The 19,667-nt window shown below is 51.5% G+C and overlaps 1 long non-coding RNA gene across 1 annotated transcript; it reads right to left on the bottom strand.

Annotated features, from left to right (window-relative positions):
• Window positions 1–214: 214 nt before the first annotated feature.
• On the bottom strand, window positions 215–19,531 carry LOC123788178 (uncharacterized). The gene is made up of 5 exons (XR_006778439.2): window positions 19,406–19,531; window positions 9,485–9,660; window positions 9,110–9,238; window positions 3,310–3,561; window positions 215–3,211 (listed from the first exon to the last, which is right to left on the bottom strand). It is a non-coding gene; the product is annotated as an uncharacterized LOC123788178 (long non-coding RNA).
• Between the last annotated feature and the right edge of the window lie 136 nt (window positions 19,532–19,667).

Here is a 19,667-nt window from a genome sequence, read left to right on the forward strand (position 1 = left end):
GAGGCCAGTGAGGGGGTGGCACTTCTTAGGAAGAGGGAGCTAAAGGAAGCCTGGGATTGCCCAGGGTAGGTTCCTTTGGCAGGGGGGTGGGAGGGTGGGGGGTGCAGGGGAGTGGGGTTGAGGTCTCCTGTGGTCCCAATCTCTCTCCTCTGCTCCCGGGCCACCTCCACCACCACCACCACCACCACCACTGCCTCACTCTGATCTCCAAAGACATCCAGAAAGCTCTAGCTAGAGGCACCTCTCTTCCCCACACCCTGAAAAACCAACTCACAAAGCCGAAGTGGGGGCTGAGGGCAGTGCTGCTAAATGCTTGTGAGTGGTGTGGGAACTTGGAGCCTCGCTGTGTGACCTCAGGCAAGGCCCTCCCCTCTCTGGGCCTCCCTTTCCTTGGCTTTATAATGAGCGTTGGTCTAAATCGTCTCCAAGGGCCCTTTTACTTGGCCTACGTGTCTCCCTCCCAAAAGGAAAAACTACAGGGAACAAAAAGACATGGGTGGTTTCTCTCGTCCCATCTCCAAGCCAAATTCAGACGAAAATGTCCAGGGTGACATAGATTTAATATAAACAGTGGTGCATTGATACTCACAAATACCCCAAAAGGAGTCCCAGATGGGCTATTTTTATCCCTTAAAACACACACACACACTCACTCCAACCCCCATCACCCCCACCCATAAGTTTCTCCAGTTGGTTTTTACAAGAAGACAAGAGTTCCAGTTATGAGTGCTAATTAAACAGCCCTGACTGTGGGCAGGAGGGAGGCTGGCGCGAATCTTCTCTCTGGGCATGATGTCATCACGATTGTGCATTTCTCATGACCCAAGAATGTGAGTGTGTTTGCACTGCACGTCGAAGCCGGTGATGCAAGCGCCGCCTGGTAAACAGGCCCCAGACAGGCAGGCCGTGTGAGGAGGAGCCCCGTGCGGAGGCCTGGAGGAGGCCCAGCGGAGGCCCAGGATGCTTTTAACTCCTTCCTGGCAGAACTGGCTGGTAGGCCACCGAGGTTTGGCTCGGGAGCCTTCTCTGCTCAGCCCCGGCTTCTCTCCCCCCAGGGTCCCTGCCGGTGACAAGCTCTGAATTTGGAGTCGCTGGGATGTGCGGTCCTATGCACCAGCGCCATATGCTTGCTCCAGGGGCCTTGGGTATGTGACTCCTCCGCCCTGAGTCTCAGTTCTCTCGTCTGAGGAAATGGGGCGATGAATCAGGGCTTCAATTCCTTGTCCTCAACTCTCACAGCCCACAAAGTCCAGACAACCGAGGGCTTTTCTGGGTATTTGAAGAAAACTCATGTGAAGGCAAAACCTGACCTGGATGGACTGGGGTCTGGGCAGAACCTCTACTGATCCCACTTCGGCTCAATACTCACACGTCTCACTACAGCAGTATTCATAGATTTGACTGGAGAAGGGTGAGCCCAGTCCCCACGGGGTCACCTTTTAAAGCCTCCCAAATTCTGAGTTCTGAAATGTGTCCAGCACCAAGCGTGTTGATCAGGGGTTGTGGGCCGGGGCAGCTGCCTCTCGCCCATCGGGAGACTTGCGGAGGGACTGCCTTCTGCTGGAAAGTCAGCCCCCGAGGACAGTGCTTAGCTCTGTCCCAGCTGTGTCCCAAGCGGCCAGCTCAGTGCCTGGCACCCAGCAGTCACCCAAGCGCTGCTGAATCAACAGCCGGAGTTACTCCTAGCTCTATAAATGCTGTGGTGGTGATCGTGGGGAAACTGAGGTCCGAGCCTGGCTCCTTTCCCACAGGAGTTCTGACTTTCCCCAAAAAAGGTAGCTGCTCACATTTCTCTGCTGGCCCGCTCACAAACAGCTTGGTGACCCCCCTCCGGCGTTCCAGGCTAGCCTCCTCCCTGGCTGGCTGGTTTGCGGGCATTGACGAGTTTTCTTTGGCAGAAGGTTCGGCTGATTGAAAACAAGGGGGAGCATGCGGAAAGCTGGAGGTGGGGAAGGGGTTGTCAGGGGGTAGAGTGGGGGCCGAGGGGTGTCTGGGGAAGCTGAGATCTGCTGGCTGGCCTGAGACTGTGGCCCAGACTCCAGGACCCTTCTGAGGACTGTGACTGTGTCGTCAGCTCCCGTCTTAATCCTAAAACTGGAGAATTATCCAGACCTGTGCAGAGCTGCCAGGATGGAAGAGGCCTCTGCAGTGTGGTCTGACTTGCTCCCAGCTGCTGTGGAGCCCGAGTAACTCCCTCTTCCTCTCTGGGCCTTGGCATGGCAAGGCTGGAGAACCCAGCATAGCAGACCAGAGCTGAGTCCAGACCCAGACTCTTCCTCTGATTGCAAAGAGAGTTAGGGCAAGTCACTTTCTCTCTCTGAGCCTCAGTTACCTCATCTGTAAAATGGCACTGAGTTACAGGGATGGTGCCCTGATGGATGTGCTTGGCACACAGTAGCGATGACAAAGGAATGTTAGTAAATGAGCCTCGGCTTGGCTAACCCTCCTGATCTGATGTTCTGTGTTAGGCACTTAGCACAATAATAACCTCATTGTCTGAGCACCCGCTATGTTCCAGGCACTGTGCTAAGTGCTTCTTAAGCATTATTTTATTTCACCCTCCCAGCCTCTCTCAAATGGGGCCTAGCACTGTCCCGATTTGTCAGAGGAGAAGACGAGGTTCAGAAAGGTGAAGTGACTCTCCCAAGGCTGCACAGCTAACAAGTGGCAGAGCTGGGTCTGCTGCACTCTAAACACTTCATACCATGGTTTCCAGAAAGATCTAGCAGCTAATTCCATGCTCAGCTCCTCGAAGCAAGGCCACCCCGTGATGTGGCATATGACCAGTGCAGAGGCCTCCATTCCCGCATTCGAACCATGGGGAAGATCCTCCCTGCGGGGCTAAGGTGAGGATGCTGGTGACCTTGAGAAGGACTTTGCAGGTTATGAGATGGGATGGGCACTCTCAAGGCTCAGAAAGGGGGAGCCCAGGGAAAGAATTAATCCTCTCTAGCCACCCTGGCAAGTGTCAGGTCCAGTCACAAAGGGGCTGGTGTGTGGACAGTAAGTGAGGGACAGCTGCCTCGGAAAGGCTCTGGGTTAAGGGGACTACTCAGAAGCTAAGAACTGAAAGGAGAGAGACACTGGGTGGCTCAGTCGGTTAAGCATCTGCCTTCGGCTCAGGTGGGATTGAGTCCCGCATTGGCCTCCTTGCTCAGTGGGAAGCCTGCTTCTCCCTCTCCCTCTGCCACTCCCCCTGCTTGTGTTCTCTCTGTCAAATAAATAAATTTAAAAAAAAATGTTAAAAGAAAGAATTGAAGGAGAAATGGTCCCAGTCCCCGCCCCCCCGCCCCAGGACCTGACCCTCACCATGGTCTGTCCCTCTATTAGGAGTTGGGCCATACTGTCTCTGGAGTCCAACAGATCAGGGTTCAAGTCTCAGCTCTGCTCCTCTCTGCTATGCAACCTCTGGACTTCCCCTCTCTTAGGGGTCAGTCTTCCCAACGAGAGACAGAGGTGAGCTTCACCAGGAATGTAGCGAAGACAAGCCTTGGGCCATGGATAGTGGTTGAAATAATTATCTTCTGTCACCTGGTCTGCCATCCTCAAGAGGCTTCTAGTCTGCAAGGAGAGACCATACATAAAGTGGCTGGCACAGGTAGGTACCCACTGGATGGAAGAAAGGGAAGATGGAAGGAAGGGAGGGAGGAAGGGAAAGAAGGGAAGGAACAGAGGGAGGGACAGATTGATGGATGGGGTGATGGGTATCTTCCTCCAGGTCACACAGTCAGGAAGTACGTCTTCCTGATACCTCCCACTGGGCACCAGAGAATGCACAAGAGCTGGTAAGAGAGAGAGAAGCACTCCAGGTGGAGGGGGCTGCATGAGCAAAGGCTTGGAGTTAGGAATTATTGCAGCATGGATGAGACACTGGTCTCACATGTTCTCTTTCAGTAACTTGCTCAACAAGATCCCATGAGGAAGGGGATCTGAACAGAGGCTCTCCCAGAGTCCTCTGGGGCAGAGCCAGGAGGTCGTATAGGGAATAGGGCCCCACAGCCCAGATGAGCAGGCAGGAGCAAGCCCAGCCTGGGGGTCGGGCCTCAGAGGGCCCGGTCTGGCCATATTTGGTTTTCAAGGAACTGGGAAGCTTCTTACTGGCTCTGCTGCCCACGCAAGGGAACAAGGCCACCCACAGTTGCTGAGTCAGGCAGACAGCTGGGGTCAGGAGCAGAGGCCCCGCAAAGGGGTGGCTCTACGGAACACAGTCAGTTAGAGCCTGGCCTCTAGAGTCAAGATGTGGATTCAAATCCTGCTTGACTCCCACAACTGTGTAACTAGGCCAGCCACTCACCTCTCAGAGACTGTTTCCTTCACGGGTAAAATAAGACACCAGCTGTAAGGACAAGCATCATGACTGAGTTTGCTATGTGCCAGTCTCTGCTGAGGGCTCTACCTGCATTATCTCGTTTCATTCTCAGCACGATAGAGAAGTATTATCACTGTACCCAGGCAACACATCAGGTGAGACCGGTGTTTCTCATGCAATCCGCAATAATTCCTAATTCCAAGCCTTTGCTGCAGTCCCCTCCACCTGGAGTGCCCCTCTCTCCCTAACCAGCTCGCTGTGTGCTTCAGTGCCCAGTGTGACATCCTGACAGTGGGACCTGGCTCTCTCCAGATGAGGAAACTGAGGCACAGAGAAGGGATGTCACATGCAAGTAAGAGACATAACCAGGAATAGCTAGGAAGTACTCAGCAACCCCTCTACTTTCCCATTTCGAGGATTTCATCATTTCCTACTCAAATACCCCCAACTGCCCTTGTAAAACAACTTCTGGCCCCCCCTCCCTGCTTCCAAATTGCTGCCAAAGCCTTTACTCAGCCCCTCATAAGAGCTCCATGCAGAAGGTAGGCTAGACAGCACCCCCATTTTACAGATGGGAAAACTGAGGCTTGGACAAACAAAGCGAGTTGCCCGAGAGCAACCAGCCAGAGGGGAAAGCAGAGTTGGACTGCAATCCTCTCTGACTCCCCTTCCGGTGCTCTCTCCCCACCGCGGTGAGCCGACACTCCACGTCCTGCGAGGACAGCTTTCATCTCTCCTCGCAATCAAGCCACCCCTCATTGGATGCAGGATAAAAGAGAAAATTAATCTAAGGTCCACTTGAAAGGAAAGGTCAGGCGGGATGAGGGGGACATTTTGCAAATAGATAAAGAAATCTGGCCTGATTTGAAAATCATAAAAGAATGAAGTGAATGAACAAGCTATGACCGTTCTGAATCAGATCATCCCCGCGTGACAGGCAGGAGACCAGAACAGCTCTCTAAACCCATTAGCTCGTCTCCCTCCTTCCGGAAGTACCTCCTGCCCTCCCACGCATCGGGAGCCTGTGAGGAGAGGGAGGTGGCGGGGGCTCTGCCCCCGAGGAATCGTTACCTGGCCAGTGCTACCCAGACTCTGTGCTTTTACGTCCCAGGGAAGTGTTCTCCCCAAATGGGGGCAACATTTTGCTATTTGTCAAAGAACACTGAAGAAAAGGAAAAAAAAAAAAAAAAAAAGCATGGCTTCCTACCGTCACCATAAAATTTAATAAGTACTAATCTCAGAATTTAGCAATTTAAAAAAATTACCTTTAAAACTCCCCACGTTGTTCTAGCTTTCTCCCTAGCCACAGGCCAGGGAAAACTGTATCTCAGTGGGCACTTGGCAATCTCCAGATGAGTGGGAGAGAGAAAACATTTAGGGAAAGAATTCAGAGTAGCTATATTCTTTGAGTGTCTTTGGGTTGAGAGCTACATAAAACTATCCTGGCTACCTTAATAAAGATTTACCGGAAGGAGATTTTATTGGGAGATCGGATTCTGGGGATTACGGAGTAGACAGTAGCGTCGACCAACTACCCTACACCTGGCAAACGCAGAAAACTCCAAACACAAATAGAATCGGGTCTCTCTCGCTCTACTCTCTGCTTCTCTCTGTGTTACCCGTCTTCCCATGCTAGTGGCAGACAGGGTTCCCCATGTAACAGAGAAGGTGAGGGCTAACAGCTTCCATGTTTCCTAACTCCCCGCACCGGCCGCCACAGACAGACCAATTAACTTCTCAGTTCCAGTAGGGGAGGAAAGGATCCAGGAAGGTGTGTGATTGGCCCAACTGAGTCAGATGTCCACTCCTGGACCAATCACCTGTGGCTCGGGCTGGGTCTGTAAAAACATGGTGGCCCCTGTGAGAAAGTCGTGGTTGGAGTCGGAAGGGGAAAGAGCGGGTAGGCAAAAGGCCTAGATGGAAAGTACCATAATTGTCCATTATGGAGATGTTAAATGTGCTAATAAACGTGCAGACAAAGTATCACAGGAGTTCGGGGGAAGAAGACGTAACTTCTAGCTGTGGAGATCAAGACCTTCTTGGAAGTCTTCTTGGACTTTTGAGCTGAGAATATGTGGAACATACAGAGATTCTAAATGCCATCTCAAATTAGAAGAGAAAAATAAGCACTGGTAGAGGAGAAGTTATCATCTGAGGAAGCTATATATATATTAATGCTTTACTTTGTCAAGGTTTTTACTATTTTTAAAAATTGAGATATAATTCATTTATCATCCAATTTAGAAAGTGTTTTATTATGAAATAATTTTAGACTTACAGAAAGTTGCAAAAATAGTTCAGAGTTCTACTAAAATCTTCACCCTCTGTACCCTTCACCTCGCTTCCCCTAATATCAACATCTTACACAACCGTAGTACGATGATCGGAACCACGAAATTACACTAATATACTACACTCTTACACTAATATACTATAACACTAATGTAATATACTATTAACTAACCCACAGACCTTGTTTGAATTTTGCCAGTTTTCCTTTTGATCTAAGCCAGAATCCCACACTGCATTTACTCGTTATGTCTTCTTAGTCCCCTCCAATCTGTGACAGTTGTCAATCTCTCTTTTCTCGTACAACCCAGACACTGAAGAGTGCTGGTAAGTCATTTTATAGAACATCTCTCAATTTGGATGTCTGATGTTCTCTCATGATTAGATCAAGATTATACATTTTTGGCAAGAATACCCCCAAGCGATGTTGTACCCCTCTTACTGCATCATTCCGGGGCTACATTCTGTCAACATGATTATTACTGGTGATGTTAATGTCGATCACTTAGTTAAGGAGGCTGCAGCCAAGTTTCTCTACAACAGTTAGCAAGCATCTTGTGGGGAGATACTTAAGGCTACACAAAAATATAAATTTCTCATCATTTAAAAAGTGCTATCAAATGCACACTCTCTGCTTGTATTCCACAAACATCAGCTGTGCACCCACTAAGCACTGGCTTAGTTATGTGTTGCTCCGTGACTTGTTAGACCTTAGGATCCTTATCTGTAAAATGGGTATCATTCTATCTTACCTCTCAGGGCTGCCAAGGATAAAGGAGGACCATGCTTGCGGAAGTGCTCTGCAATGTTAACTGGGATTGTTCATTCTCCTTCCAGGGATCTCAGCTCTGTCATCACCGTCACCTGTTGTCAGGTCTCCATTTCCGTTCCCGTGTATCCATGCCCGCGGGCTTCTGTCTGTCCTCACTGGCCAGACTCCCTCATCCTATTTGCCAAGCCTTACTTGTGATGTCATTTAATAAGTTTTGGAGACATAAGGTGAGCCCCATAGAGACTGACAATTTCCTTCTGGAATCTCTCTGTCTGTAATTTTGGGAGCTGCCTCCAGCTGCCGAGTGACACCTGGAACCTGTGGGTGGCAGGTGGGAGATCCTTTCTCCCATGACAGCAATAAGTGGGAGAAGTAGGAATTGCCTTCCTCCAACAACGTGCTGGCTCTGAAAAGGAAACTCTCACACCCCACCAAGTATTGAACAAGCTTGGATGGATACTTGTCTCTTACAGAGAGCTCTAACATGGGCATACGTCAAATGAACAACTTCATAAAGTGAAAGGATGAGCTCACCCCTGACCCAACCTCCTAACTCAACAGCACTTCTAATTTGAGAATAAGACTTTAACAAACCAAGAGGGAGGGACAAGTTAAGTAGCAGCTCTCACTAAACTTAGCTGTTACAGTCACTCCTGGGGTTGAATTCAACCCTTTTTAGAGGCAGAAGCCATCCATGCTTGGCTGTTTCTTTTTGGTCCTTTGTACGAGATCGTTATGAAGATCAAATATGATAAAGGGTGAAGGGGCTCTGAAACTCCCTATAGGGCCAAGTCAATATTGTTACTGCCGTTCTGTGCCCCAAGAGCAGCTTTTAGGAACTGCTTGCCCAGAGCAAAGCAGGAAGGTTGAAGGTCCCCAGCTCCAACATCAGCCCAGGCCACCCTCTGCCTTCCTTCAACCAAGCAGATGAGGGCCTCAAAATAGAGCCCCCTAAGTAGAGACCCAGAAGCATACAGGGCATTCTCTCTAGGGTCCGGAGCAGTGTCCTCCTTGACAAGTCACACGCCTGGGTTTCTCCGGCCCATCTCCCACCTGAGGAGCCAGCTGCTGTAGGCCAGACTCCTGCCCCACTAGCACCTGGGTAGGAATTGGTAGCAGTAGCTCAAGACTATCTGCCTATTTTATTGACCTCTTCCCAGTGGCCCCCGGAAAAAACTCATCTCCTGTAGACCACCAAGGCAACAGCTCTTCTCGAAGGCCTAGGAAGCTTCGGGTTTATGAAACATCCTCCTTCTCAGCACCCAGTTGATTCGTGTGGCCACAAACCCAAACTACAATGTGCACATGAATTCCCCTGAAAATCTTGTTGAAATACAGATTCTGGTTCAGTGGGTCTGGGGGGGCCCAGACTCAGCATTTCTAACAAGTTCCTAGGAGATGCCAAATTGGCTGGTCCACGGACCACAGCTCCCAAATGCAAGAAGTGTGTACTTCTCACCAACAGGCTGATCACAAGGAAGTCTGGAACCCAGAAAACAATTTGGACTAAAACAATGAGTTTGTTGTTTCTACCTTTTCTATAATCTTAATACCACTTCTGATGGCCTTCTAATAGAGTCCCCTTTTGCTCAGGGTGATCCAGGGAGGTTTCTAGCTTTTGCAAAGAACCTTTCCTAGTACCCAAAAGCATTGTGCCCCCCAAAGTAAGAAAGGGTTATTCTTCCTCAGTCCCACTCCATACCCTCCAGCCCCAACCACCACAGCCTTGTTAGACCCACCTGCTTCTCAGAGGGACCAAATCCTTTGCTGGGGGGGGCTTCTGAACATTAACATCTCCTTCAGCAACATAAAAGAGGTTTTCAAACATTACCCTGGGGATTCCTCATTGCCGTCTCTTAATATTTTTCCTGAAAGAGAACTGAGATTCCTTTCAGAGCTTCAGTCCCTTGTTCTCCCAGCCCCTCAGCTGTATTGTGCATCAATTGGCTGGTAACTAATTACTCCCTAATTGCAAACCAGTTTGCCCATTATGTACGGGCTTTCACCCACACCAGCAACACGGGGTCATGGGCATCCCTCCCTCTTCCTGTAGTCAGAGTGGAGGCGGGGTTTACCTTTCCTGGTCCCGCCCCCCAGAAGGAGAAGTTATTCACCTGATTGGTCATATTCCAGAATCCTGATTGCTCCTTGGTGGAAAGTAGGGCATTCTTTCTTCAAGGTCCAAAATTCCACAGGCCCAGTGGGGGCTTAAGGCCGAATCCCTTTGGAGGATTGACTTCACTTCAGAAGGGAGCAGCTACCCTGGGGGAATCCACACCCAGGCTGGAGACTACAGAGAAACAGAAATGCAGATTTCCCTGTGAAATTTCCTGATTTTTTAAATGTCAATGACAAATTAAAAAAAGAAACTTTAAAAAAGCTGTGTCGGGGCACCTGGGTGGCTCAGTCGGTTAAGGGTCTGCCTTCAACTCAGGTCATGATCCCGGGGTCCTGGGATCCAGCCTGCATTGGGCTCCTTGCTCAGCGGGGAGCCAGCTTTTCTTTCTCCTTCTGCTCTTCCCCCTGCTTGTGCTCTCTCTCTCTCTGTCAAATAAATAAATAAAATCTTTAAAAATAAAATAAAATAAAAAGTTGTGTGGGCCAGACACATGTCTGCGGGCAGGACCTGGCCCACCAGGCACCCCAGTGTGCGGTGGGGCTTGGTGAATGGCTAGAGGTAGGGGGGATGAGAGGAGGAGTCAGGAAGGACACTAACTGCATCCTGGACCCTGGAACACCATGACCTTGGCAAAGATGTGCTCCAGGCATGTACTGAGCAGTTACTAGGTGCAAGGTTCTGTGCTGGGGGGTGGGGGGGGGTGCAGTACAAAGCACACTGGGAGGCTTCACACTCCTCCAAGGCAGGGTGGGAAAACATCAGGAGACCTGGGTTCTAGTCCTGGCTTGCCCTCCTGTAATTGCTTTGTGTCCTCGAGTTAGTTCATCATCTCTGGGATTCAGCACACAGCCTGTGTTGGCAACAGGTTAACCAAATCATGTGAGGGCACATTATGAAGGACCTTGAGTGTTTGTGTAGGGAGTTTGGGCTGGATCTGATTAGGGGGGTGAAAGCCATTGCAGGTTCTTGAGCAGGAGAATGACCTTTTAAGTATTTCAGGAAAAGGAATCAGGTCACCTGTGCAGAGAAGAGGGTCACATACCACCCAGGTGTGGTGTAGTGAGAGAGCAACTAAAGCCTATGCAAATCAGAGCTTATCAGCCCTGGCTCAAAAGCCTTCAGTGGCTCCCTCCAGCCCTCACCATGAAGTCCTTCCTTCTTACTATGGTCCATAGGCAGGACCAACTTCACAGGTGTATGGTCTGTGCAGTTCCACAGGGCACCATGCTCGGTTTAATGCTCTCCAGTCACCATCTTGAAATTCTGAATAATTTTTGAATGAGGGGCTTCCTGTTTTCATTTTGCACCAGATCCCACAAACCACCTACAGGGACCCTTTGGCCTGGGCTCCTGCTCCCTCTCCCTTCATTCCCACCCCACTCCTCCCTTACCCTTCCAACTGCACTCACATGGGTCCTCCTTCAGTTCCTGGAGGCTGTTCCTGCATTTGCACAGCCTGTTCCCCCTGCCTGGAACACCACCCCTCACCCCAACACCAACTCAGTTCTTTGTTCAACAAATTTCTTCTTATCCTCCAGATCTGAGCATAATTATCTGCTGAGAGACACCTTCTCTGACCTCCTAGGATTATCCATTCAAAACACAACTTTACAAATCATGTAAAGTAGGCCCCCAGGACATGCTCCCATGGTGTCATGTGGCCCCTCCTCCACCGAGCTCACCCGAATCTGTAATAACTTTATATGGTGCTCTGTTTGCCGAGTCTGTCTCCCCATCCAGACTGTCAGCTCCGTGAGACCTGCCAAGTTTCAGCATATGTTCATGAACCTCTGTCTGGCAGGCTGCAAAGGGAGGCTCAGAGATGGCTTACGTGGGGGGAAAAAAGGAGGGGAAGCCACTTCTTACCCATCTTGGACCTTTCCTCCTCTGTGGGCAGACATTTGCAGAAGGCCCGGACCACACACTCAGCGGGGTCTGCTCTGTCTCTGGCCTTTCCCCAGCTGGAGCCCATTAGCTCCAGACCCTCTCGCCCTGCCCCTTTCTCAGCGATGGGACCATCCTAGGGGTGGATTGGGAAGGGGATGCATTTCCCAGGGCCATGCTTTAGTCTACAGGAAGCAATAATGAGGGCATTTCAGACCTCTATCTGCAGAACAGCCATGGGTGCTTGGGGGCTTTGTGCTTATAAAAGTTCGTTGAGTGACTAATATCCAACCGAGGAAAAGTTTTCTTCTCTCAACCAAGTAAATAAGACCATTCACACCACGAGAGGTAGAGGGAAGGGACAGAATTTGCGCAAAACATAATAAATTTGTTGACCGTGGGAAGGTAAGATCAGAAACAGCATCACATCTGAGCAGGGGGCTCATGTTTACTAAGCAGTGCCCACGTACCAGGATGTAAGCTCAGCTCTTGACACGCACGAGGTCCTGAACGCTCACCCCACCTTATGACCTTGGAACTATTCCTCTCCCCATTTTGTGGATGAGGAAACTGAAGCCCAGAGAAACTAAGTAACTCGCCTAATGTCACACAGTGAGGAAGTGACAGAGTTGAGACTTCTATACCCAGACCTGTCCAACTCCAGATCTGTCCTGAGCCCTTCACAAAACAGCTACTCAACTGGCTCGTTGTGTGATTTGAGGCAAATTCCTCAACCTCTCTGAGCCTTAGATTCTTCACCTATAAATTGTCCCTTATTCAAACCACCCTGTGCTAGGTGCTAGAACGAGTTCTTTATAGATGTTAATTCTCTGCTTGCCCCTCGTGACCGCCTGGTGAGGGAGAGCATGTGGCAGAAACAATGCTTTGTGTTCTCCAACCTGTTCCCTCTTCCTGGTCACACGAGAAGGGCACAGCCTCAACCTCACTTGTAGTTAGCAGAGTCATGTGGCCAATGAAAGTACACATCAGGGGCGCCTGGGTGGCACAGTGGTTACGCGTCTGCCTTCGGCTCAGGGCGTGATCCCGGCGTTCTGGGATCGAGCCCCACGTCAGGCTCCTCCGCTATGAGCCTGCTTCTTCCTCTCCCACTCCCCCTGCCTGTGTTCCCTCTCTCGCTGGCTGTCTCTATCTCTGTCAAATAAATAAATAAAATCTTAAAAAAAAAAAAAAAAAGTACACATCACCCCTGGGCAAAGCAATTAAGAGTGGGTGAGCCTCTTTTGATTTCTAGGCTCCCTTTACACATGCAAAAGACTCAAAAATGGATTCCAGGGAGGGCCCGAGAGAGTCATTGCTTGGAAGAGAGGTGCCTTCCAAGAGAGATGGGTTAGGAGAGCCCTGCCCTTTATCAGACTTTGTGTGAGTGAGAAATAAACTAAATTCTGATTGGGTTAAGCCACTGAGGTTTTTGGTTTGTTACATTAATGACACTAAATAAAGCTGTATACCAGGGGTGCCCTGGTTGACTCAGTTGGAAAAGCATGTGACTCTTGATCTCGGGGTCATGAGTTCAAGCCCCACGTTGGGTGTAGAGGTTACTTAAATAAACGAAAAAAAAAATTTCAAAAACCCTGTATACCAGTTATTAATTGCCACAGCAATGCTGCATAACAGATCACCCCAAACTTAGTGCCTCAAAACGGCAACCATTTATTTAGCTCATGACTTCACAGATGGGCAATTTGGGCTGGGCTCAGCGAGAGGTTCTTCTGGTCTCAGTAGGGCTTAGGCATTCATCTGTGGTCAGCTGTGGGATCAGCTGGTGACTGATGAGGACAGCCTCCGCTAGGACAACTCGTTCCTGTTCCGGTGGTCTGTCATCCTCATGGAGGAGACCCAGGTTTGTTCACGTGCCCGCTGAGAAGCTTCCAAGAGAACAAACCAGAAGCTAAAGATCTCTTAAGGTCCAGGCTCAGAACTGGCAGTGTCACCTCCCCTGCATTTTGTTGGCCAAAATAAGTCACATGGCTGAGCGCTGATTCAGACGGTGAGGAAACGGATTCTATCTCCTGATGGGAGGGGTTTCAATGTCCCATTGCTAAGGGTCTTGCTTACAGGGAGCACAGCATTGCAGTTATTTTTGCAAACAGTCCACCACAGGAGGTATTAGTGGCCCCCATCTGAAAAACGAGGAAACTGAGGCCCAGGAAGATTAAAGTAGAGAGTAAATGGAAGATTCAGGATTTAAGCAAAACCCGAAGTTCTCTTCATGCCATAAGCTTCACTGGTGACTCTGAGGACCAGTCCTCTTTGGTTAGAAGGAACCTCTCCACCTCTGCTAGCCGAACCCACAATCCAGCACCCTAGCCTCCTGGGGAAGAGGCCCCCAAATCTGGATCTTGCTCTAGCCTTTGGAAGAACAGGCATCTTCACAGAAATTTGAGGCTAGGGAACATCCTGAGCTCCAAACCTGAAGAAGCTGTGACTTCAGTGAACGGGGCGGGCTGACAGGTGTTCCCCTCCTGGTCTTCGCACATCAGATGTCCCTAAAGACCTACCTTGCTGTGTGACCCAGGCGTAGCCCACAGCCCCTCTGTGCCTTGCTGTCAGAGGGCAAAGTGTAAAGAGATAAGAGCTCAGCCTCTGGAATCACAGCACTGGGTTCCAATCCTGACTCACGTGCCCTTTCCCTCTACGAGCTCCCTATTTCTCTCTTCTGTAAAACGGGTACGAGAGGGGTCCCCACCTTGGGGGCTGTTGTGAGAATTGAATGAGTGAATGCATCATGTAAATGCACAATATAAACGACCTACTACCCCCGGGGTGGGCTTACCATCCGGCAAGTGGTATAGTGTCATCTTAGCCAAAACCCCATTTTAAGAGGAGAAAACAGAGGCTTGGGCAGGTGATGCAATTTGCTGAGGCCACACAGCTAAGGAGCAGTGATGTCCCCACTTACTCAGGTTTGTCTGATTCCAGAAGCCAAGCTCCTAACTTCCCTAGAGTTTGGGAGGGGAGTCCTGGGTTTGAGTCTCAACTCTGTCTCTTGAGCCATGTGACCCTGGGCAAGTCCCTTTTCTTTCTGGGTCTTTATTTCCTCATCTCAGTAAATGACAATCTGCCCATAGCGCCTCATGTAGTTTCCTCAAATGGGAAAATACACGAAAGTGCTTAGCACAGCGTCTGGGATGGACAGGTATGTGCTCAGCAGTTGGAGGCTGCCCTAATCATCAGAAGCAAGTTGCTTAACTCTCTGTGCCTCAGTTTCTCTATCCCTCAAATAGGGCCAATAACAGTCTTATCTCATTGGGGTGGCTGTGAGGAATAAATGAGTTACTGTGGGCTAAGCCTTAGCACAAAGCTTGGCACCTGCACACCCTTCATAAATACTTGCTATTATTTTTAAAGTTCTGAAACCTGTTCCAGGCCAGCACGAGACAATGGGGGACCCCAGCCCTCCACGGGCTGCAGCTCCAGCCATTGCCTTTGCTGCCACTCAGCTATTATTAGGCCCAGAGTCCTCATCTCAAATCCAGATGGGGAGCTAGAAGGGCGGGCAGGGCCGGGCCTGGTGGGCGGACGGCTGGGAAAGCTGCTCCGGAGGCCGGTTTGGGTTTGGGCCCCACCCCGCCTGCCCTCCCTCGCCTGCAGCGGGTCCAGCCGCCACGTCTCCGCTTGGCTCTGAGGTCTGCACCGAGCACTCCCTCCCACCGTGGCCGCCTCCTCTGGGAAGGTTCAGAGCATTTCCACAGCCTCAGCACTTTTCTACCCGGCCCGGAGAGGCCAGGACTGCGTGGAAACTACCACCTGGACCCTGCTTGCCTCTGGAGCCTGCAAAGGGGCCATCTCCCCTCCTGCCTAGAGGTCTTCCGGGCCTCCCATGAGGGCTATTGGGTCCCCCAAGGGGAAAGGGCCACACACCTGGGTTCAGATCCCAGTCGTACCACCAACATGTGTCAACTCGACTCAGTGACATTCCCTCTCTGAGCTTCAGCGTCTTATCTATCAAGTGGACATAATCTGAGCATCTACCTCACAGGGCTGTGGTGAGGATTAAATGAGTGACTGGCACATAATGGGCACTCAGTAAGTGCCAAGTGCTGTTTCATGCCTGGGTGTGCCAGGCCAAGGGGGAAACAAGGGATTCGGGAGGCTGGGGTTCTGGGGTGCAGAGTGGCTCCACCTCCAAGTTGCCGCATGACCTGAAGCCCGCTCCTTGCCCTCTCTGGGACTCAGATTACCTACTGGGATCACAAGGTGAGCATCCAGAACTCTACGATGCCCAGATTCAGCAACAGTTAAGAAGTAGGACAAGAGCCCATATAGGCACATGACAGATCCCAAATGGCAGACGGCAGGGTACTGTGGTTAAGAATAAGGATTTGACGGGCACCGGGGTGGCTCAGTCGTTAAGCGTCTGCCTTCGGCTCAGGGCGTGATCCCAAAGTCCTGGGATCGAGCCCCACATCAGGCTCCTCCACTGGGAGCCTGCTTCTTCCTCTCCCACTCCCCCTGCTTGTGTTCCCTCTCTCGCTGGCTGTCTCTGTCTCTGTCGAATAAATAAATAAAATCTTAAAAAAAAAAAAAGAATAAGGATTCTAGGTTCAAAGCCTGTGTGAGGTGTGGGCATGGCCTGGCCTCACTGAGCCTGTCTCCTCTTCTGTGTAATGATGGTCCTACCTCACAGGGCTAGAGAGCTGTGAGGGTCTTGGTAATAACAAAACTGCCACTCATGTATTATAAGGGTGATCTGGAGCCTGGCTCCAACTCATTGAGCAGTAATTCCACAGGGCCCCTGTCATGAACTTCGATGGATGTCAGCCATCAGGGAACCCCCCAGAAGTCACAAGAGGTCCAGGCTAGCCCATCCCGAATCCTCTCCTTCTTCCATGAGGCTGGGTTGTTAGCGTTCCTGGGCATCTCAGGCCCCTTTCTCCTTTCCAGAGCCCACTTGCCTCCAAGCTTCCAAGGAAGAGTCACTCCTTTCCCATCCTTCAGCACTTAAGGCCGGGCCCCCTTCTCCTCCAAGGCCGGAAGTTTATCTGGCACTGTCACTCAGAGAACACAGCAGCTGGATGACATCACAGAGGAAACGGCCTTGCCAAACTGGTTTGCCAAACAGGTCCCCAATCCTATTCCTGGGGCTGCTGGCCATGGCCATGGGAGCCTCCAGTTCTACCCATGAGGAAGAAGGCTACAGCCCTGGATCCCACCAACCCCAGTAAGGACCAGTTCTCATCAACGACCTCATGCTCCAGCTTCACCTGCTTGACTTTTTCCCAACAAAATCCTCACAGTCTTACCACCCCTCCTTTGTCGATGCTGTTCCCTTCTCCAGATTGCCCTTTCCCAACCCCTCAGCATGCCAAACAGCAAATGAGGGCTTCGTTCTGTACAACTTTTAGAGTCCAGATACTGTGTCTCTGCCTACTCTGACTAGGCTGTGAGACCCCAACAGCAGGCCCAACTCCAACCCATGTCTAACCCTCCATTCTGCCTCGTGTCCAGCAGCCCCTGAAGTCCCCATAGACCCAAGGTTCTGGCCTTGGCTGGCCTCACAGCCACTTGCGAGCATATCCCAAGGTGGGTTCTCCCTGAAAGTCTTGGGATTTTATATTGTGTAGTCTAGGAGGAAAGGGCTTATGGAGCTCAGGTCATAATTCCTCCATTGTGCAGATAAGGAAACTGAGGCTTTGGAGGGACCAAAACTTTGCTTGGGGCAGAGCCAGTGCTAAGACCCATCACCTCTCTTGCCTTCTGCAGGACCCTAGCTGGGGGTAGGGGAAGCCAGGGTGATTCAGGGATTTGGCCCTTCCAGCTTGGTAAAATATTTATTCTCAGACGCAGGCACTGGAGCAAAATATTACCCTTGGCCCCTGAACTGCTCCAGCCACTCCCCGGCTCTGCCAGTCCGGGACTGGACCTGGAGGAATCTGGACCCTTTCTGTTACAGCCCCTTGCGTCGGGGAAGGCCTGAGGCATGCCAGTAAATTCCTCTCATTTTACAGTTGGATACCGAGGCTTGGCCTCCCCAGTGCCTCCAAGATATGTGCATTTTGCTCACCTAGGATTCAGGGCCCACCCCCATCTCCATTTCCTGCTTCATCCACAACCCATCTCTCCTCTTTTTCCTATTTAACAAACCTCCCAGCCTTAACTCACACTATTCCCCTGCCACAAATACCCTTCCATGCCTTTCCCCATCTCCTCTGTGTGATGGATTTCTTGGCACCCTTCCTTTGCAAATCACCTCCTCTGAAAAGTCTTCCAGGATTCCCCCATCCTAGAGGCAGCAAAATGGAGGAAAGGGCCTTAGGCATCGGGCAGAATTCCACTCAAGTTTGAATGCCATTACCAGCCCAAGGTGCCTTCACTTCCCTAAACTTCCTCCTCTGTAAAATCAGGTAATACTTATCTTGCACAGTGCTCAACTTGCAATAGGTCAAACCCTGTGTCTGACATGCAACGGGTGCTCAGTTAATGGCAGGCCCTCCTTGTGGGATGTTTACTCCTTCCTGGGCTGTGGCTGAAAGCTTCCCGGCACTATACCGGCTATGCTTTGATCCTTGTTTTGCCACCACCGTCATCCCGCCCCACCCTCTGCAGGGAGGAGGAAAGAGTCAGGCCGGTAGGTCTGGAGGAGGACCCCAGCCCCGAGCGTTTGACGGTGGGGAGAGACCCAAGCACCTTTTCCGTACTGCCAAGACCTGGGGAGCGCGTGCGCGACAAATTAAATCCGCAGGCACAGCACACCTGCGTGGTTCCTCCCAGCCTGCGGGACGGGAGGGGGGGCGGGGCTAGCACGAAGCAAGCCATTTATTGGAGCCGCCAGCCGCCACACAGGCAGGCCCAGAGAATCCCAGGTAACCCAGGCGTGCCCCACGCCAATCGACCTTCCCAGGGCCGCAGGAGCTTTGAAGTAGGACCAAGTTAGCCTTGGAGGGCGCTGCCCCTCGTTCTGGTGAATAAGATGGCATCTAGGTCAAGTAGAGAGGGCCTAGATGGGGCCCGCCTAGAAGAAGGGGACTTCGAACCATGGCCTCCAAATTGGGCTCTGTTTGCTCCTCCTCCTGTGTGACCTTCACAAGTCTGTTCCCTCTCTGTGCCTTGGTTTTCTCCTGTGTAAAGTGGAACCACTCCTCAGGGATGTGGGGGTGAAATAAGATGACACCTTTTAAAAGAGCCTGGGAGTGTACTGGCCCTCTCCCTAGATGGGGGAGAGGTGGGGTGGGTGGGTGGTCACAGATGATCTGGACGGCGGGGTGTGGGGCTCTGCTGGGGCAATAGGCTGAAACCACTTCCCCAAAACCCCACATCACAGTCAGTAAAAGCAAATTCTGGGCTCAAAAGGTGCTGGGATGAATCACAGTTCCACTACCTATCAGCTGTTGTCCTCGACTGTAAAATGGGACCGTAACCCTGGGCTCAAACGGTCGTTATAGGGATTATATACCTGGCACACGGCAAGTTCAATATAGAGTTGGTATCGTTTTTATTTGACAGACAGGACTCCAGACCCCACCTCCCAGGCTCCTGTAACAGGTAGGGTCCAATGACTCTGGATGTGTGGGTCGGGGGAGGGTCCTGGGCATCCATCTCGAGATACTGGGGGCCGCCCTCTCCAATGGATCTGAGCTCTTGGGTCCCCTGGCTGATTCCTGGTGTTGTCTTGGGCATGTTGGCTCTCTCTCTGGGCTTTTCCCCATTTATCGAATGAGCGCAACCTTAGGCGGACCCTGAGGGGGCTCGGCAGGGAAAAGCATGATAGACGAAGGCAACCTCTGTCCAAAGGTGTGTCGACTGGGGAAGGGTTGTTGTGATTGATCCTGCTCCACCTGAGATGCTCCGTGAGATGCACCAACGTAGGGTCGACGTGCTGCCGGTCACAGTCCCCGCTCGGAGGTGGCCGGGACCAGGTGTCCCAAAAGCAGCCTGGGCGGCAGCCAAGCCCAAACGCTAACGCGAGAAGGGGGCGGAGTCGGGGGAAGGGACAAGGTTTCACGAACAAAGAGGAGGGCGGAGAGGGGTTGTTCTGAAGACTCCACGAGTCGGACGAGCCCGGGCCACTTACCCTGGCTTCATCCACAACCCTTCGCGACTTTGGTGCGAAGCTCTGTCCTCCTGCTGTCCCCTGCCCAACCAGCCAAGGTCGCGGCGGCAGTGGCCCCAAGACTACAATCCCCTACAACCCGGACCGCATGGGGCGGGACCTGCCCTGGGGGCGCGGCCTCCAAATTGAATTTCCCCAATGGGGCAAGAGAATGGGCGGAACCCTCCCAATGATTGGCTGGCGCGGTGGCTCGGGGCGGGGCTGGCAGGGCCGCTGGCGCGGC

The sequence above is a fragment of the Ursus americanus genome, chromosome 30, assembly GCF_024610735.1.
Source record: "Ursus americanus isolate L20-20 chromosome 30, mUrsAme1.1.p, whole genome shotgun sequence".
Classification (NCBI taxonomy): Eukaryota; Metazoa; Chordata; class Mammalia; order Carnivora; family Ursidae; genus Ursus; species Ursus americanus.